Source organism: Tursiops truncatus, chromosome 3 (assembly GCF_011762595.2).
Source record: "Tursiops truncatus isolate mTurTru1 chromosome 3, mTurTru1.mat.Y, whole genome shotgun sequence".
Lineage (NCBI taxonomy): Eukaryota > Metazoa > Chordata > Mammalia > Artiodactyla > Delphinidae > Tursiops > Tursiops truncatus.
The window spans coordinates 114,812,802-114,830,933 of NC_047036.1; the positions used below are offsets into that span (position 1 = coordinate 114,812,802).

The window sequence follows — 18,132 nt, forward strand, 5'->3', positions numbered from 1 at the left end:
AAACTACAATACACTTTTTTTTTCTTTTTTCTTTTTACCATTGGAGGTAATTCCACAACTTGTTCTAGCCAAATGGGTCCCTTGAGAGAACAACATTCTCTTTCTGCACTGACTGTGTAAAAACTGTGCTGGGGGGAAAAAAAAGGAACCTGGGAAATGAACAAAAAAGCACTGACTATACTTATTTTTTGTATCTGTCTTTTCCACTTGATTATAAACTTTGAGAGCAAAAAATATGATTTCATCTTTATTTCCTGTGTTGAGAACACTACACAACAGCAGAACTCCAGTATCTGAAATGATGCTATCACTTCTGGTATACTTTCCAGTTCACTATCCAACTGAATCCTCACAACCATCCCCTGTGAGATAAGCATGGCAGATTATCACTTTTTCTCAGAAAAGAAACAAAAAAAATCTCAGAGAGCTGAAGAAACTGGTTTAAAGTCACTTAACTAGTGAGTAGGTCACTAAACTAGTGAGTAGAACTCTAAGTCTGCTGCCCTTTAGGCTGATGCTCTTTCAGGCAACAATGACTACAACCAAAACTGAAAATATTGTTTGAAATTTCACTGAAATGTATGAAACGATACTTCGTAAAGGTGATTCATAAAACACTTAAATATTCTGTACTTGCTAATCAAAAATCATTATTCAAACACTAGAATACTCCTTAACATAAAAAATATATATCTTTTGAAATCATTAGTTTCAAAAGTGATTCTATAATGAACCACTATATGGTCTGCTTTTCCTATAAAAATTCTCTCACCTTATCTGATCCTAAATTTGAGCCCTTTCACCTTTCCAAATTTTTAATCCACTATGACTGGTGTCCAAAAAGAACCTCCTCTCATCCTTCCCCCTAAATATTAAGCACCTACTATGTCAATCAACAAGTGTTTTTCAGTTTTATTTTTACTTTTACTTTTCAATTGATACATAAAAGCAAAAATACATATTTTAAGAATAAGTAAACAACTCAAGTTTTTCTATTTTCTATTTTTCTATTCCAGAAAAGGGCAATAGAAACCAGACAGACATCTCTCTGAAAACTGTTTAAAACCAAAAATATAAGAATTATTATACATCATATACAAAAGAAAAAGAAAATATACACTAAAACTAGGTAAAAACCTGTCTGAAAAGATTCAGGGTATTTCCTTCTCTAGTAGAAATCCAATAAATTTCATTAAATTATCTTGTCAAGCCACTGCATCTTCCTCAACCTAAGACTTTTATACATGCTGGTTCATTTGCCTCAAACACTCTCCCCCTCACTTCCTCCTACTCATCTTCCGCTCTTACTTAAGTCCCATTCTTGGAGGGGCCTTCTCCAACCCATCCAACCTAATGATATCCCCTGTCAGTTTTTCTTAGGACATGTTATTCCTTGGCTCCAAAACATTCATCACAAGTTTTATTATATAGTCCTTTCTGTGTTTGTTTAAAGTTTCTTTCTCCCAACAGAGTATAAGTTCCTTAAAGTCCACTAATGGGTTCTGTTTCTTTTTTAAGCAGCTTTATTAAGGTATAATTTACATATCATAAAATTCACTCTTTTCAAGTGTATAATTTAATGTCTAGTAAATTTACAATTATGCAACCATCACCAAGTAACTGCTTGGGTTTTGCTCCTTCATGTATCTCTGACATTTAGAAGGAGAAAAATATCCAGTGAATGAATAAATAAATCTGATAATGAGTTACTCTTAATGCCATTACCATTAATATCTCATGTGAGTATGATTTGGTGCATTAAACCTGCCTTTATTACATTCCATTCCAAAAATCCTTCATTATTTCCATGTCCAATCAAATTGGCTCTTCTATAAGGCCCCAAAGTAAACCTCCTCACATATTGGCCTTCTGCGCCACTTGGGGAACACTGATTCAGGTCAAGTTCATGTGTACATACTACACTTCCTTTTTCTCCATCCAGTAATCCCCTCCTCTGCTCCTAGCCATGTTAACAAAATACTTTATAAACAAAGGAAAGTTTAGGAGCATTAATCTTACTCATTAGTGAGGATAGGATCTTCATTTAATGCGTGCCCCTTTGTAATGCTGAGGTTATGGAAATAAGTTCTCGGTATTGATATATACCTAATTGAGAGCTTAATATACTGTGACTTACTAAATAATTGGAAACCTTTTTCAGATGTAAAATCTCTGTTGTTTACCTATGTGTAAAACAGAAATTTTCAATTTCTATTTATTTATTTATTTGTTTATTTATTTTAATTTTTTTAGCCGCACTGCATGGCATGCGGGTAGTTCCCAACCAGGGATCGAACCCATACCCCCTGTAATGGAAGTGCGGAGTCCTAACCACTGAACTGCCAGGGAATTTACCCCAATTTCTATTTTTTAAATTTCAGTATTGCATTCATTTTAAGAACCAATAAGGTTTTCAGATAAAAGATTTAATGCACGTACAAAATAACTTTTTAAAGTAACTTTTTTTTAAAGTAATTCAACAACAAAGAAACAAAAACCAATTTAAAAAATGAGCAAAGGGCTTAAACAGACATTTCTCCAAAGAAGATACACAAATGAAAGATGTGCAGCATCACTCTTAGGGACATGCAAATCAAAACCACAATGAGATATCTGTTCACCCCCATTAGGATGCCTATTATCAAACAAACCAACAAACAAAGAGAAGTAACAATTGTTGGGGAGATGTAGAGAAACTGGAACCCTCGTGCATTGCTAATGGAAATGTAAAATGCAGCACACCTAATGGAAATGTAAAATGCAGCACACCTGGAAAACAGTTTAGATGTTCCTCGAAAAGTTAAGCACAGAATTACCAGCAATTCCACTCCTAGGTTATGTACCCAAAAGAATCCAAAGCAAGGACTCAAACAGATACCTGTACACCAAAGTTCATAGCGGCATTATTCACAAAAGCCAAAATGTGGAAACATCCAAATATCCATCAAGAGATGAACGGATAAACTAAATGTTGTATATACACACAATGGAATACATTATTCAATCTTAAAAAGGAAGGAAATTCTGATACACGCTACAATATGAATGAACCCTGAAAATGAACTAAATGAAATATGCCAAACACAAAAGGACAAATGCTATACGATTCCACCTATATGAGGTACCTAGAATAGGCAAATTATAGAGACAGAAAGTAGAATAGAGGTTACCACGTGCTAGGAGGAAGAGGGAATGGGGAATTGCTGTCTATGAGTTTCTGTTTGGGATGATGAAAAAGTTCTGGAAATGGACAGTGCCAACGGTTGCACAACACGGTGAATGTACTTAATGCCACTGAACTGTACACTTAAAAATGGTTAAAATGGTAAATTTTACGTTATGTATATTTATCACAATTTTTTTCAAAGTATAGCTACAATTTATCCTATTATGTTTCCCAATACTAAAGTCAGGGTACAACAAAGGGGAGCCATGCACAGACTGAGGTTATTCAGAAATGATAATAACAGTAGCTGTCATTTTATTGATGGGGAAAAACTGACAAGTCACAATATATCCATTTCAGTCATTTTCTCTGTCCTAAAACAATGGCATTCTAATAAAAACACACTTAATACTAATACAAGATATAAAAAAGAGGGAAAATTGCATGCAGTGGGGGAGGAGATATGTAGCAACTCTGTACTTCCTGATGTTTTTGTGAACCTAAAACTTCTCTAAAAATTGCCTAGGGCTTCCTTGGTAGTGCAGTGGTTGAGAGTCCGCCTGCCGATGCGTGTGACACGGGTTCGTGCCCCGGTCCGGGAAGATCCCACATGCCGCGGAGCGGCTAGGCCCGTGAGCCATGGCCGCTGAGCCTGCGCGTCCGGAGCCTGTGCTCCGCAACGGGAGAGGCCACAACAGTGAGAGGCCCGCGAACGGCAAAAAATAAAAATTAAAAAAAATTGCCTATTAATTTTTTAAATAAATACAAATTTTAAAGATAGAAAAAATAACAGAACTCTATACACTCATATTAATAAATAAAACACTACATATACAGTTAAAAACACACAATGTAACATTTACTTCACCTAAGGAAGAATTTTGTAACACTGATAAGCCTTTCTACATCTTTCCAAGCATTTAAGATGTGTTCCAGATCCCTAACTGGTAACACAATTAAATTATTTAAAATACTGCCCAAATTTTAAAAGCAGCAGAGATTAAGAAAGTAAGAAGGAGCTCCCGATAGATATACAAATAATAACCAGTTCATTCAATTCCATTCAGCTAGTACGCACTTACTAAATGCAGTACCTGAGAGACAACCAGGCCAACAAGTATTGCATGCAAGGTTACAAAAAGGAAAGTTGAAGACACAGCCTCACATTAACCCAGAAAGTCAATAATTCAAAACCATCCTTTAATGTCCACTTTTAAAAGTAAGTGCATCTCAGCTATTTAATGTTCATAATCTATCTGCATTACTGTGGTTCCAGTTGCCATTTTTAGATTATCATCAACTTGAAAATAAGGTAAGTGCCCAATCTTAGGTACTTTTTTCATTGATTAGACGGCATAATGGGGAGCCAAATGAAATGCCTTTCTAAAAGTCAGTTTGATTTTTAATTGATTTTTTAATTGAAGTTTACCAATTTCCCACTGGGCAAGTGTGCCAACTGATTCAATTTCCTAATACCTTATCTTGGAAACCAGGCGCCTCATCTGAAACAGCGCTGTACCCTCTCTAGCCTGGCCTATGCAGAATGCATTCTAGACAAGTCCCCAGTGCACCAACAGCCCAATTTTGGCTATATTTTCTGAACGATCTAAGGAAGTCAGCAACCACTCATCTCACGTGATCTTAAAAAGGGGCGCAGTTGAGCCCAGATTAAACCACACTTTTTTTTTTCTGCATCAACTTCACTGCCCAGCTTTAAGGAAAAGGGCAGGGAGGCGGCGCAGGTCCGGGGTGCAGGGGAGGCTAGCAAACCAGGGTGGGGAGCTGTGCCTTCTACTTTGGGGGAGCTAGGTGAGAAGGCACACCCGCTCACGCGCACTGCAGCGGCTGAAAAATCGAAGACTGCCACACCCCCTGGCTGCCAGGGGCACATCTTCACCTTCTCTTGCTCTAGGAGAAAGGGGGCCCTCTCTATGGAATGCCGCACTTGCAACGGCACTGCCCGGGATCCCCCGCACCCCGAGGTGCAAAGCCCTTGAAGCCGGCGCGGGTGGGACACGGAGCTGGGGGGAGGCAGAAGGGGGAGGGCCGCGGCTACAGGGACCAGCGCATGCGCAGTACCCGCCCGTTCACCTACCGTTGGAACCTCGATGCCCAGTTCCCCGGCCGCGGCCGCTTCTCCAGAACCCGCGGCAACTGAAAGAGGGCGAGAACTGAGGCCCCAAGTGGCTCCGCGGCCAGCGAGCTTCTTCTTGTGGCCGCCACTGGCGGGAGGCTGAAGCGACGACTGTGGCGCAGGGCCAGCCCGTTAGGCGACCCCCGGATGCCCCCGGCGGTGGCGGCGGCAGAGACACGGAGGATGCGGCTGGAGCGGAGACGGAGGCTGTAGCTGAGGCGCAGAGCCTCCTTAACGGCGAGCGAGAGGAGAGCGGAGGGCGGAGGGCGGAGGGCGGAGGGCTGGCAGGGGCTGGGCCGGACGTGACGTACATGGGAGGGGAGGGGCGGGCCCGCGGGCGGGGGCGGGGCGAGCGCGTAGCTAGGGCGGGCCTCCCCCAAAGCCCCGGGGCCGCAGCCCTGGAGTCCGTGGGCTTTAGAGACGCCGGGCTTCTCCCACCCCAAATTTGGTCCCTTGAGTTAGGATGTGAGAAGCAGGGCGCGGGCCGGAGGGAGGTGTCTGGGGGTCCTCAGTCTGGGGATGTTGAAAAGAAGATAGAGGAAAGTGGGGAGAGGGCGTAGGTGTCATGAAGGTCAAATCCGGCAGCCCGAGGTCACTCCTGGTCTCTGCGGAGGGAGCATGCCCACCTGCAGGACGCCAGAAAAACCCGGGTGCCGTTATCTAGGTGAGGAGCCCGAGATCTTAACAGAAACCTCCGGGCAGACTGAAGCGGTGAGTCACGTTCCCATTCTCAGCGACGGAGGTTAGATGGGGGACCCTGTCCGCCCCCACCCTTCCTCTTCACCTAAGGACAAGACCTAGACTCCAGAGAGAACATAGATGGCTCTGGTGCCGAAAGCATCTGGGAAAATGTAAGTCAACGGGCTATATGCTTACAGAGAGCTTCCTATACAAAACCAGAATTTCAGAGGCAGAGCTGAAAGGCAGAAAGAATGAGGAGCTCTCTGAGCCTGGGGTGTCTGTACTTGCTTGCATAGCCACCCAGACCGACCGTGCAGCTCCCACGCGTTCACAAAGGTATGAATATTCATACAATCTCGTTTTTTGCTTTAGTTTGTTAAGGGCTTTGAGATCTTCCATTGAGTAAAACGCAGTGTTCTGCCTTTAGACTCCTTGATGGAGGGTAGATAGATCCACACCTGCACAAAGAACTCTGGGTGTCTGTAAAAATATAAACTACCACAGTTCAGTTGTCCCCTACCTGCCCGAGCTGGAAGTCAGAAACCCGGAAAATGTAAGACAAGAACCCTCATAGAACTTGGGACAAAATTTACCCCCCCCCAAAAAAAAAGAAAGAAAGAAAGAAAAGAAAAGAAAAGTCACCTTATGAGATGATCTGTAAATGTGTTACAGAGGTCAGGGTGGCTCCCAAATTTCATCAGAGAGAGTAAAATAAATCATCTGTAACTTAAGTATCACATGCCCAGTTGATGCTGTCATAAGAGACGGATGGGGTCCATTAAGAGTCTAGAACCAGCAGAATCTGAATAAGAATGTACTGTGGGCTCGCATTCTGTCTAGGAGAAGGGCTACTGATTCTAATGACCGGGACCAATACCCATCCATTATCAGAACAGTTTAAAAAAACTTAGTTCAGATTCAGTCCCTCACTCAACAAATACTTATTGAATGCTTACCATGTTCTAGTCTCTTAGGACATATCAGCAAATAAGATCCCTGTCAGTGAGTTTATATCCTAGTAAACTTAAATTCTAGATATCATTTAAGAACATACAAAGACCCATGCTCTGATTCCACACTTATCAGGTAGTCTTCCCATCGCTCAAGGGCTCTCAATTAAATCAACACATGCAGTAAGAAGCAATTGTCCAAAGCACATGACTGGTACCAGTTATACTAGCAATACGGTTTTTCTCAGTAAATTCACATCATGGTTCATAAATCAGCTTCTGTTCATTGGGTTGAATTATAAAGTTGTTTTACCCAAATTAAATTCTCAGAGCCTGATTAAGCCTGAATAAAGTGAAATGTAAGTGTCTGAATCTGCCAAACTGAGGACCAGACAGACTCTGGTTTCAAAGCAGCCCAATCAAGACGCAACCTATGCATTTAGCCTTGCACCTCTCTTTAAACGTCTTAAATGGAAGCTTTACCTGTGATTCCATGCTTGAAGAACAGGGGCAACATGTCGCTTCTAAAGCTTAATCATAAGCGAGTAAAAATATCATGAGAGGAAATCATTAGAGTAAAAACCCTTCTGAACCTGCCCTGCCTATTCAACACAGGCTCTTGCTGACATAACTGACAGTAATAGTTACATTACTCTGAGTATGAAACCCAAGACTGTAAGCACCCAGACGACAGAGACTCCCTTGCATTTATGTGCCCTACTCCCAAAGTATGGGCTCTCAACAAATGAATTGATTCAAATAACATTTTCCCCTGTAAAACTCAAAAACATATCCTTGGAAGATATCTTTTCCAGATCCTGCTTTATAATATTTAACCAGTATGTTCAACATACAGGATTCAGGGGTATAATTTTAAAAAACAAAACAAAAAACCTTTATTTTTTAATTTCCTCATCCCTTTAAACCTATACAGTGGAGCCAATGTGTCATGTACCTGACTCAGATAGATTCCATGAATTCTGTGGTCTCTATTAGGAATAGAAAGTCCTATGGTTGTTGAATCAGAAAGAGTGAAACTTCCCTCTTCACCAGCTTGGGACAGTTGGCTAACTGCTTGCCCTGGAGAGGCATCATGCCTGGTCTTTCTTGTTCTCTCCCAGCTTACCAACCAGAGCCAAATGGGTGGAGAGAGAGGAAAAGAAAGGGGAGCAGGAAAATTTGTAACTTTTACTTCCATGTGATGGTTTCACACTCGGCCTGGTAGATGTTTAAAGCTGCCTTTTTTTCAGATGGATGCTTTTAAGGTTTTCAGAAACACCACCATCCCCATTCTTTGGTGGTTTCTCACCCATAGTAACCTTGGTTGGTCTGAGCAAAAGCATTTTATTCTGGCAGTTTTTTTACTCTTTCAGTCCCTAAGAATCTGGTGGTCCACTTCCAACTTCTTACCTCTTGAAACCTGTTTTTCTCAGTAAGGACCTGTCAGATAGAATCTAAGGTAGCTCTCACAGTGGCCCATTTGTAAGTGGCTCTGGGACCACCCCACATTGTGCAAGGTTATGCACTCCATACCCTAGGGAGTGCCTGCCATGCACATCACCCATGTGGATTTGTATATTTATTTTGACAGTATTCCAGCAGGTGGCAGTAAAGTGTTTTGTCCAAACTAAATTAGTGAGATTATTTTCCAACAGACGGAAGTGAAGTGTCTGGCCGAGGGAGAGCTTTTTTTCTGATGGTGTTTAGGCTAACGGCAGCTCTATATTATCCACACCTGGTCGACACGAAGCTCTCATCCACTTCTTGCCCAAAGAAACTTGGGAATATAGGCCAATCCCAGTGCAGGCAGCTTCAGCATTCCTCTGCTCTGCTGCCAGAACAGCTGCCAGCCTGTCTTGTCTTCTTTATTTTTCAGGCAGGAGACAGACACAAGTCCTCTGTGCCCCTTTAACTGCAAGAGACACATCCCAAGTACAAGTACTCTGAGTAGTTCCACTGAAGGTTCCTCTCACTAGGCTTGAGGTAAGAGGCAGGCAAGTGGCTGTGGTAAGAATCACAGCATACCAGCAACAGTCTCCAAAGAAATACTCCTCAGTAATTCTCACCTGACCTTTTATAACTTGTGAGTTTTTAGAGTTAGTTATCTACCTGATTTTGCCTAAATTCTCTCATTTCTAGGGATAGTCCATTTCAGAACTCACTTTACTTAGAGTTTTTTTGTTTTTGTTTTTGTTTTTGCTGTACACGGGCCTCTCACTGTTGTGGCCTCTCCCGTTGCGGAGCACAGGCTCCGGACACGCAGGCTCAGCGGCCATGGCTCACGGGCCCAGCCGCTCCGCGGCATGTGGGATCTTCCCGGACTGGGGCACGAACCCGTGTCCCCTGCATTGGCAGGTGGACTCTCAACCACTGAGCCACCAGGGAAGCCCTAGAGTTTTTTTGGGGGGCAGAGGGGGTGGAGTCTTTTTTTTCTGTAATATCTTGGTGCTTTGGTTAAAACATAGTTCTCAACTGGAGATAATTTTTATGGCCAAGTCTGAAGACATTTTTGGTTGTCAAAACTCAGGAGGTACTATTGGCATCCAGCGGGTAGGGGTCAAGGATGCTGCTAAACATCCTGCAATGTACAGGGCAGCCCTCCCCACGACAAAGAATTATCTGGCTGATAGTGTAACTTCAGATTTAGTATCTTGTAACAAATAGAATTTCTACATTTGGGAGTCACTAAGAGAATACTTTAAAATTACATCACTTTTTCTTCATTCTTCCTACAAATGCTTTACCAGTAGATGTAGAGGTCACAATTTAATATATAACTATGTGTTAGAAACAGCATTTCAGATAGCTGTTTGGGCAGGATGAGAAGTGACTGGTATATTTCTAAGACTTCTGGAGGTGAGGCCTGCCAGGAAAATTATTACTTGAGGTGAGATTTTTTAGTTATTTCTTTGCAAGATGACTTTCATAGCCCAGGAAACAAACATTTTACCCAGTTTGAGCAGAGGCTTTATGCTTCTCAGAAGTCAAGTCCTAGGTCAAATCACCATAAAAGAAATATCTTTGCTACAACCCCATACCATGTCCTAGATACTAGGGAAGACTTCAGCACGTGTGCCTCCCCAGGGTCACCAGTGTCACTGGGATGAGACTTGAAGTCAGGGAGTAGCTGTCTCTGTAGTCACTTTACAACAGATACCCTTATTATTCAAAGAGAATGCAAATGGACTTCTTTCCTGCCCACCCCGCCCCCCAACCCTACCTAGATTAGTTTGATTGAATTCAGCTCTTTCAGATGTAGTAGAATGTTGGGCCCATCTCTTGTGCCATCAATAAGGAAACTTTCATTATTTAGCTGTCCTCCTCACCCTTACTGATCTCATCTCTGACCAAGGCTATTTAAGTACTAGCATAGATTAATTTTTGTTCAGTCAAGGCTGCTATTATCTTTTTTAGTACAATGTTCATAAGACACTGGAGCCACAGTAGCCAGCAAGAGCCAAAAAGACATATCCCATCACCTCCCCCACATCCCATGAACACTATTACTTAGAAAGGAAAATAGACACAACAAACATTTAAAACTTATGAATGTTGGGCTTGGAATAAGAACACTGAACTTGTAATAAGAAAACCTACATTTGAGTTCTAGCCCTGTCACATACTAGTTATGTGACTCTGGTCAAGGTACTTAACCTAAATGTACCTTAGAGTCCCCATTGGAGAAATAGGGAAAATAATACTGAAATGAATTGGCATGTATAAAGTGTTTTATAACCTGTATACTATAATTTTTTACTCCTCTCTCCTATACTGCTTTCAGAGACCTAAAGAAGTATCTGGAAATGTTTTGCTGCCATATCTGGGTTTTTATTGCTAGGGATGAGGCCCTATGTGGAAATTTTTCTTGGCAGAAGTTGCTAAATACTTGTCTATTTATTTTTAAGTGAAAACTAAGAACCACCAAAAACCCCCAAACTCTTGATACTATTTTTAACATCTTTTGTACCTTGGGAATTACAATAAACACAAGCATACCTCCTCCCTAATTAGAAATATATTTACAGTGCCCACTAATAGAATTAGACATAAATGTAGATAAGGATGAGAAGATACTTGCAGTTTTGTGTGTGGGAAAAACTGCTGCACAGGGAGATGAGGTTGTAACTACCCTGACTCCTGCAGAGCAGTAAAATGCTATCAAATTCAATCAAACTTGGCCAATTCATTTTTTTGTTCTTGAAGTACTCACCACTACTGGCAAAAAAGAAAAGACTAAACCCCTCAAATTTAAATCTTCTGATAAAGAGACACTCACCATCAGAGAGTGGTATTGCTGGGTCTTCTGAGGAATGCAGTGGAAATCTGTCTGTGTCACTTTCCCCAGGACCATTGTGCCAGTGTGCAAGAATGCTTGTTCTTCATAAACAAAAAAAATAATACTAGCTGCAAAGAGAAGAAACTGTTCCAGGGTGTGCGAATCCCACGCCAACCTCCAAAATAATGGCAAATACTGTTCTGATCTTTGCAACCCAGGGTAACCTTTGTGCATTTATTTATTCACCACATATTTCCTGAGCAACTATTAAGGACCAGGCACTGTATTAGGGGATGTAACCATGATCTCTGCCCTAAAAAAGCTTCATCTTACATATCTCTGGAATAGAATGTTTTCGGAATGGAACCAAAGTTAACATGACGTTGATTTCAACTTCTGTATTCAGTCACACAGCCACTGGTGCCATCCAGCTTGGGGAGCTGGAACAATTGACAGTAACTCTCATCTTTGCCAAGTCCACATTTTTGGCCTGATAACTCAGAATTCAGTGTATGACAATGGGATAAGCCAATGAGATCATCAGCTATAAGGCTAAGTTGTTTTGGTTTCTTAATTAAATTTCTATAGTTAAATAAATATTTTTTCCACAGTGGGAACTTTTACTGTTTGTTTTTAAAAAAAGAATTAATATCCCTTTCTCCTCTTCCCTCTCCCTATATCCATGTAAAGGAAACAGAAAAGACTATGGCCTTTACAATACCATGGGCTGCCCCTTTAGCCAGAAATTCAGGTAGGAAGGTCTTCTCATTCTGCATACCCCACCTCTTCCTTAGAGGCCTTATGCTTTTGAGCCTTCATACCATTTGACTAGCCAGGTTCCTCAGAGTCCTTTCATGAGGACCACACCTTCTGTGGCAAACTGACAGCACAAATATTTGCAGATTGCAATCAAACTACAACCACATTTTGCCAAACATTCACACCTGACTACTCTTTTCCACTAAAGACAAGGGTATAATGATTTGCAGAAGCATTTAGTGTTTTCCCAATCCCCAGGCTCATCAGCAGAGAGGCTATGAAGCATGAAGCCTCATACCCTTATTTTAGCCTTTCATAGTGAGACAGAAACTAAACTGTGTACACAGGGGAGAAGTATTATAGTTATTATGCATGTGTCTTATTATCCCTATTAGAGTGTGGCACTGTCTGTATCCTAAATAAGGGTCTTACCAAAGACAACTATTGTAAAAACACTTGTTGAAAAAAGAAATGGCCCTTGGTTTAACCAAATTTGTTATTTTTAATAAAGTTTTGTTATTTGTTTCTTCTTATTTGCTTTATATGCATTGTTTCCCTCCATTTGGAATACTCTGATACTTCTTACTCATTGATACACTTAAGTACATTAATTGAGCACCTAGTATGTGCAAAGTACTATGCTAAGTTCTAGAGACACAGCAGTGTACACATTGGACATGATTCTTGCCTTGTGGTGAACACAGTGTAATTATGCCCATTGCATGGCAAACTCCCATTTATTGTTTAATAAGCCTGAGTTCAGTTTAAGTGTCCTAAGTGTCACCTTACCTAGGCAGCCTCTGTGACCTCATCTGGATTGAATAAGACATCCCCATTCTCTGGGCCCCTGTCATCTTGCCCATATATCACACTGGCAACCTCCCCTAAACTAAGACCTCCCCAAAACTGAAGGGCTACATCCTCAGTAGTAGATTAAGGAAAAAACCTGACCTACAGAGGGAAAAGGTAAGGATACCTGACTGTCTCCACATTATCTGTGGATGGAATAGAAAAAAAAGAAAACAACTCCCCTCTGAGAATTCCTAAACAAGTTTGCAAGCATATTGTGGGGGGCTAGAATTTCACACTACCTGTGTGACCCAGAAAACCTTGAGCTGAAAACCATAAAGGTGATCACTTTAGTGCCCCAGGCACCTTGTGTAAGCAAAAGTAAATCTTCTCTAAAAATCCTACAGGTAAGGTTCCTATAGAAATATGATCTCATATTAAAATATCACTAAAAACACAAGGAAATAATGAACTTCAGAATAATACCTGCAGCGACTGCAAGTAGTCTAGTTATCAAATATCATATATAAAGAAAGTGTATTTGTGGGCTTCCCTGGTGGCGCAGTGGTTGAGAATCCGCCTGCCGATGCAGAGGACGCGGGTTCGTGACCCGGTCCGGGAAGAAGCCACATGCCGCGGAGTGGCTAGACCCGTGAGCCATGGCCGCTGGGCCTGTGTGTCCGGAGCCTGTGCTCTGCAACGGGAGAGACCACAACAGTGAGAGGGCCGCATACCGCAAAAAAAAAAAAGTGTATTTGTGATATTGTGACATAAGAAGAAATATATATTTGGTCTTTGTCCACAGTTTCTGGCACAGAGCTTCTAAAACCCTTGTAATTTCCTAAGTGGTAGGGATAAGAGAATTGTATTATGTTATTCATAACAAGTCCCTTTCCATCATCGCTGAGTTTATGCTAATTAGGTGATTTATGGTGGGGCCCTATAGCCTCTGGATGGGGCTGATGCCAGAAAGACCAAAGGATTAGAAGGTTACAATTTTCAACCCTACACCTGAGCTCTTGTGAAGGGAAGAGAGTTGGAAATTAAGCTCTATAAAAGCTCTGAACAACAAGATTTGATGAACTTCTGGATTGGTGAATGCATCAATGAGCTGGGACAATGGTACACCCCAGACTTCTCAGGGACAAAATCTCTTAAGTTCAGGACACTTCTGGATCCCACCCTAGGTACCTCATTTGGCTGTTCATTTGCATCCTTTATAATATCCTTTATAATAAACCAGTAATAGAAAATAAAGTGTTTCCCTGGGTTATGTGAGCCATTATAGAAAATTATCAAACTTAAGAAGAGGGTCATGGGAACCCCTGATGTGTACCCAATTAAGACAAAAGTGTGGGTAACTTGAGGACCCACTACGTGATTGGTATCTTAAGGGAGGGGAGCAGTCTTGTGGGACTGAGCCTTTAACCTATGGAGTCTGTGTTAACTCCAGGTAGTGTTAGAATTGACTAAAATTGTAGGACACCCAGTTGATGTCTGCAGAGAATTAGAGAGTTGTTTTGTGTGGAAAACCCACACTTTTGGTGTCAAAAGTGTTATGAGTATAGAAACAGTTTTTCCATTAGAATGTTTAATATTTTTAAAGGAATTAGAGGAAATAAAGATAATGAAGAAATAAGAAACTATCAAAATTGATCAGGCAGATTTGAAAAAGAGCCAGATGAACCTACAGTAATTTTAAAAATATGATAATTGAGATTAGAAACCCAAAGGACAAGTTAACCATCAGATTTGACAGCTGAAGGGAAAATTCGTGTTCTGAAAGATCATCTGAAGAATTTGCAAGATATAACACAGAGAGACAAAGAAGTGGAAAATATAAGAGGTTGAGGTGCATGAAGGATAGGGTAAGATTCAACAAATATCTAATTAAAATTCAAGAAGGAGATAATAGAGAGAATGGAGGAAGGCAGTATTCAAAGAAATAATGGCTGAACATTTTCCAGAATTGATGATAAATATTCTAAATTCTGGAAGATCAAAAATTTCTATGCCAAAAAATTTAAATGAAATCCACACTTAGTCACCTCATAGTGAAAGTTCATGACATCAGAGAAGGAGGGGATCTTAAAATTAGGCAGAAGAAAAGACAAATTAATCTTCAAAGAAATGACAATTAGCTGACAGCTGATTTTTCAACAGCAACAACAGAAGTCAGAAGACATTGGAATGTATCTTCAAAATGTTAAATCAACTCCAAATCCAGTGAAACAGTTTAAGGATAAGAGCAAAACAAAAACATTTTCAGATAAACAATATAAGAACTGAAAAAATTAGATAAAATTCAGATTTAAAAAAAGAATGTACTACCAATAGATATTCATTAAGGACATGCCAAAGGATGTACATATGGAAAAAGAAAAGTCATCCAAGAAGGAAGCTCCAAAATGCAAGAAGTAATGGTGACCAAAGAAAATTGTAAACATTCTGTAAATTTAAACAAACACTAACTGTCCAAAATAATAGCAATATGGGACTTCCCTGGTGGCACAGTGGTTAAGAATCCACCTGCCAATGCAGGGGACATGGGTTCGATCCCTGGTCCGGGAAGATCCCACGAGCAACTTAAGCCCATGCACCACAACTACTGAGCCTATGCTCTAGAGCTCGTGCGCCACAACTACTGAAGCCTGCATGCCATAACTACTGAAGCCTGCACGCCTAGAGCCTGTGCTCCGCAACAAAAGCCACCACAATGAGAAACCCACACACCGCAACAAAGAGTAGCCCCCGCTTGCTGCGACTAGAGAAAGCCCGCACGCAGCAACAAAAACCCAATGCAGCAAAAAATAATAATAATAATAAAATAATAGCAATAATGTCTAAATTCAACTATTACTGAATAATTGTACATATACTGGAAGAGGATGAAAGGAGTTAAAGTATTATAAGGCTTTGGGTTGTTGAGAGGAGGCCAAATGTATTAAATTTATAATTTGTTGTGTTAGATATGCATGTCAAAATTTCTATGTAATCACTAAAATAAATAAGACAGTATGTATAACTTCTAGTTGATTACAGGGGATAAAATGAAATGGAGGGAACTTAATTCAAAAAAAGGATAAGAAGTTTTAAAAGCAGGACAAATAGTAAAAAACTAGCAGAAACAAATCCAAATATTTGAGTGATTACAATTAATGTAACTATATTAACTTCTCAAAAGGCAAAAAATGTCAAACTAAATTTTTTTAATGGAGTTAAGTGCTGTTTACTGAAAACATAATTAAAACATAAGAACACAGAAAAGTTAAACTTTTTTAAAAAGATTAAAAGTATATATATTATATATATATACATACATATAATATATATACACACACACATATATATAATATATATATTCAGACTAGTTAAATATACATGTACTCTAAACTTCATCAATGTCACACATACCCAATAAAATATGTGCACATAGGCATTGAAAGACATACTTAGAAATGTGCATATATGCTTTTTTCATAATGGCAAAAAAATGGAAACTCAAGTAGCTGTCAATGATAGAATAATGAATGATAGATTCTTGTGTATTTATACCATATGATACTACACAACAATGAAAATGAACAAACTATAGCTACAAGCAACAACATGATGAATTCCACAAAAATAATTTAAATGAAAAGAGCCAGACACAAATGCAGACTGTATGATTTCATTTAAAAAATTCTCAAAAGCAGGGAAACTAAACTATGGTTTTAGAATTCAGGATTTTGTTTAAGGAAGGAAACCTTTTGGGGGAAGGAAGGAGTCAGTAATTGGGAGAGGAGTTATGAGGAAATATTCTATGTCTTAGGAGGTGATTATATGGGTATATTCACTTAGGGACAATTTATCCAGCTGTCTTATGATTTGTATGCTTCTCTATATGTACTTTATACTTGAAAAAAATCTTAAGTAAAAATTAGCTCCCTATATTTTTTTAAATTAAAGCTAAATATAACAGTGTTTTTCCAAAAAGAAAAAAACTAAATGATCATATTTAGGGATACATACTGAGGTGGAAAAGCTATTTATTTTAAAAAGGCCAAAAAGTGATTAACATGGAGGTCACGGTAGTGGTTCCTTTGGGAGGGAGGAGCAAGAATGTTTTATCTGGGTTGTAAACAATGTTCTATTTCTTGATTTGAGTGGTAGTTACATGGGTGTCTGTACTAAATTATTATTGAGCTCTGTATATCTTAAGTTTGGGCATTTTTCTATATGAATATTTCACAATAAAAATACTTTAAAACAAGCTTCAGAAAAAGTAATTATAGGAGAATGTCTTCATGATTCTTAAAACAGAAATTCTGATACCATAGATAAAGGAGTAATAAATTCAACTACATTTTATTTGACACCATAAAGAGAGTGAAAACACTAGCCAAAGAACTGGAAAAGTTAATTACAAAGAATTCAACCCAAAAAGGAGTATTATCCATGTTATATAAAGAACTCCCAGAAATCAAATAAAAAGTTTTAAATGCAGACAATCCAATATAAAATTGCACCAAAAGAAACCTTTTTTTATAGGTTCTGCACATACGAGGAAATTCAAATGGCCAATAAATATATGAATAATATTCAACCATATTAGTAACCGGGGAAAGCAAACTAAAATGAAATACAACTGTACATCCACCACAATATACCCATCAGAATGGCTGAAATTAATAAGTCTGACAATACCAAGTATTAGCAAGGATGTGGAGCAATAGATTCTGTCATTCACTAACAGCAGGAAAACAATTTAGCATGATCCACTAAAGTTGAAGACCAAAAAACTCTGACTAAGCCTTTCTACTCCTGAGTATATACCCTGGATAATTATGTGCATGTAGTACCAGAATACATATGCAAAAATGTTCACAGCTACAGTGATTGTGATAGCCCCAAAATGGAAACAACACAAAATTCCAGCAACAGAAGAATGGACCATGCAATGAAATACATACAGCAATGAAAAAATGAGTGAACTAGACTTAAACCTACAGATAAGAACATGGCTGAATTTTATAATACCCAAGGTTAATAAATACAAAAGAAACATACACTATGGCTCTTTTATATAATTTAAAATGAGACAAGACTCAACTATATTGTTTGGAGGTACATACTTTGGTGGTAAAGCTATAAAGAAAAGGCAAGCAACTTATTACCATAAAAGTCAGGGTAGTGGTTTATCTCTAAGAGGAAGCAAAATGGTAAGTGATAGACAAGGACCACGAGGGGAACTTTGGGGAAGGGGTGCTGTCTATGTGCTATTTCTTGAACTGGGCACTGTTTACACAGATGTTTGCTTTAGAATTCTTTTCACACTGTACATTTATGGTTTCTGCTTTTTTTTTTAAACGTGTTCATTTTACAACTTAAAAGG

The 18,132-nt window shown here is 39.5% G+C and overlaps 1 protein-coding gene and 1 long non-coding RNA gene across 15 annotated transcripts in view; one reads left to right on the top strand and one right to left on the bottom strand.

Moving 5' to 3' along the window:
• Positions 1-5,561, bottom strand: part of FAM13B (family with sequence similarity 13 member B) — an 89,304-nt gene extending 83,743 nt beyond the window's left edge. For 7 of the 14 annotated variants that reach the window (XM_073802565.1, XM_033853208.2, XM_033853213.2 and 4 more), the window contains exon 1: positions 5,262-5,560. The gene's annotated coding sequence lies outside the window, so the exon portion shown is untranslated. Of the gene's footprint in view, positions 1-5,261 lie in introns of all 14 variants that reach the window. The other 7 variants (XM_033853214.2, XM_019924474.3, XM_033853210.2 and 4 more) reach the window with 2 other exon arrangements.
• Positions 5,562-5,646: 85 nt separating this feature from the next.
• LOC141278326 (uncharacterized) lies at positions 5,647-12,499 on the top strand. Its single transcript, XR_012330866.1, has 2 exons — positions 5,647-5,765; positions 5,965-12,499. It is a non-coding gene; the product is annotated as an uncharacterized lncRNA (long non-coding RNA).
• Positions 12,500-18,132: the final 5,633 nt, after the last annotated feature.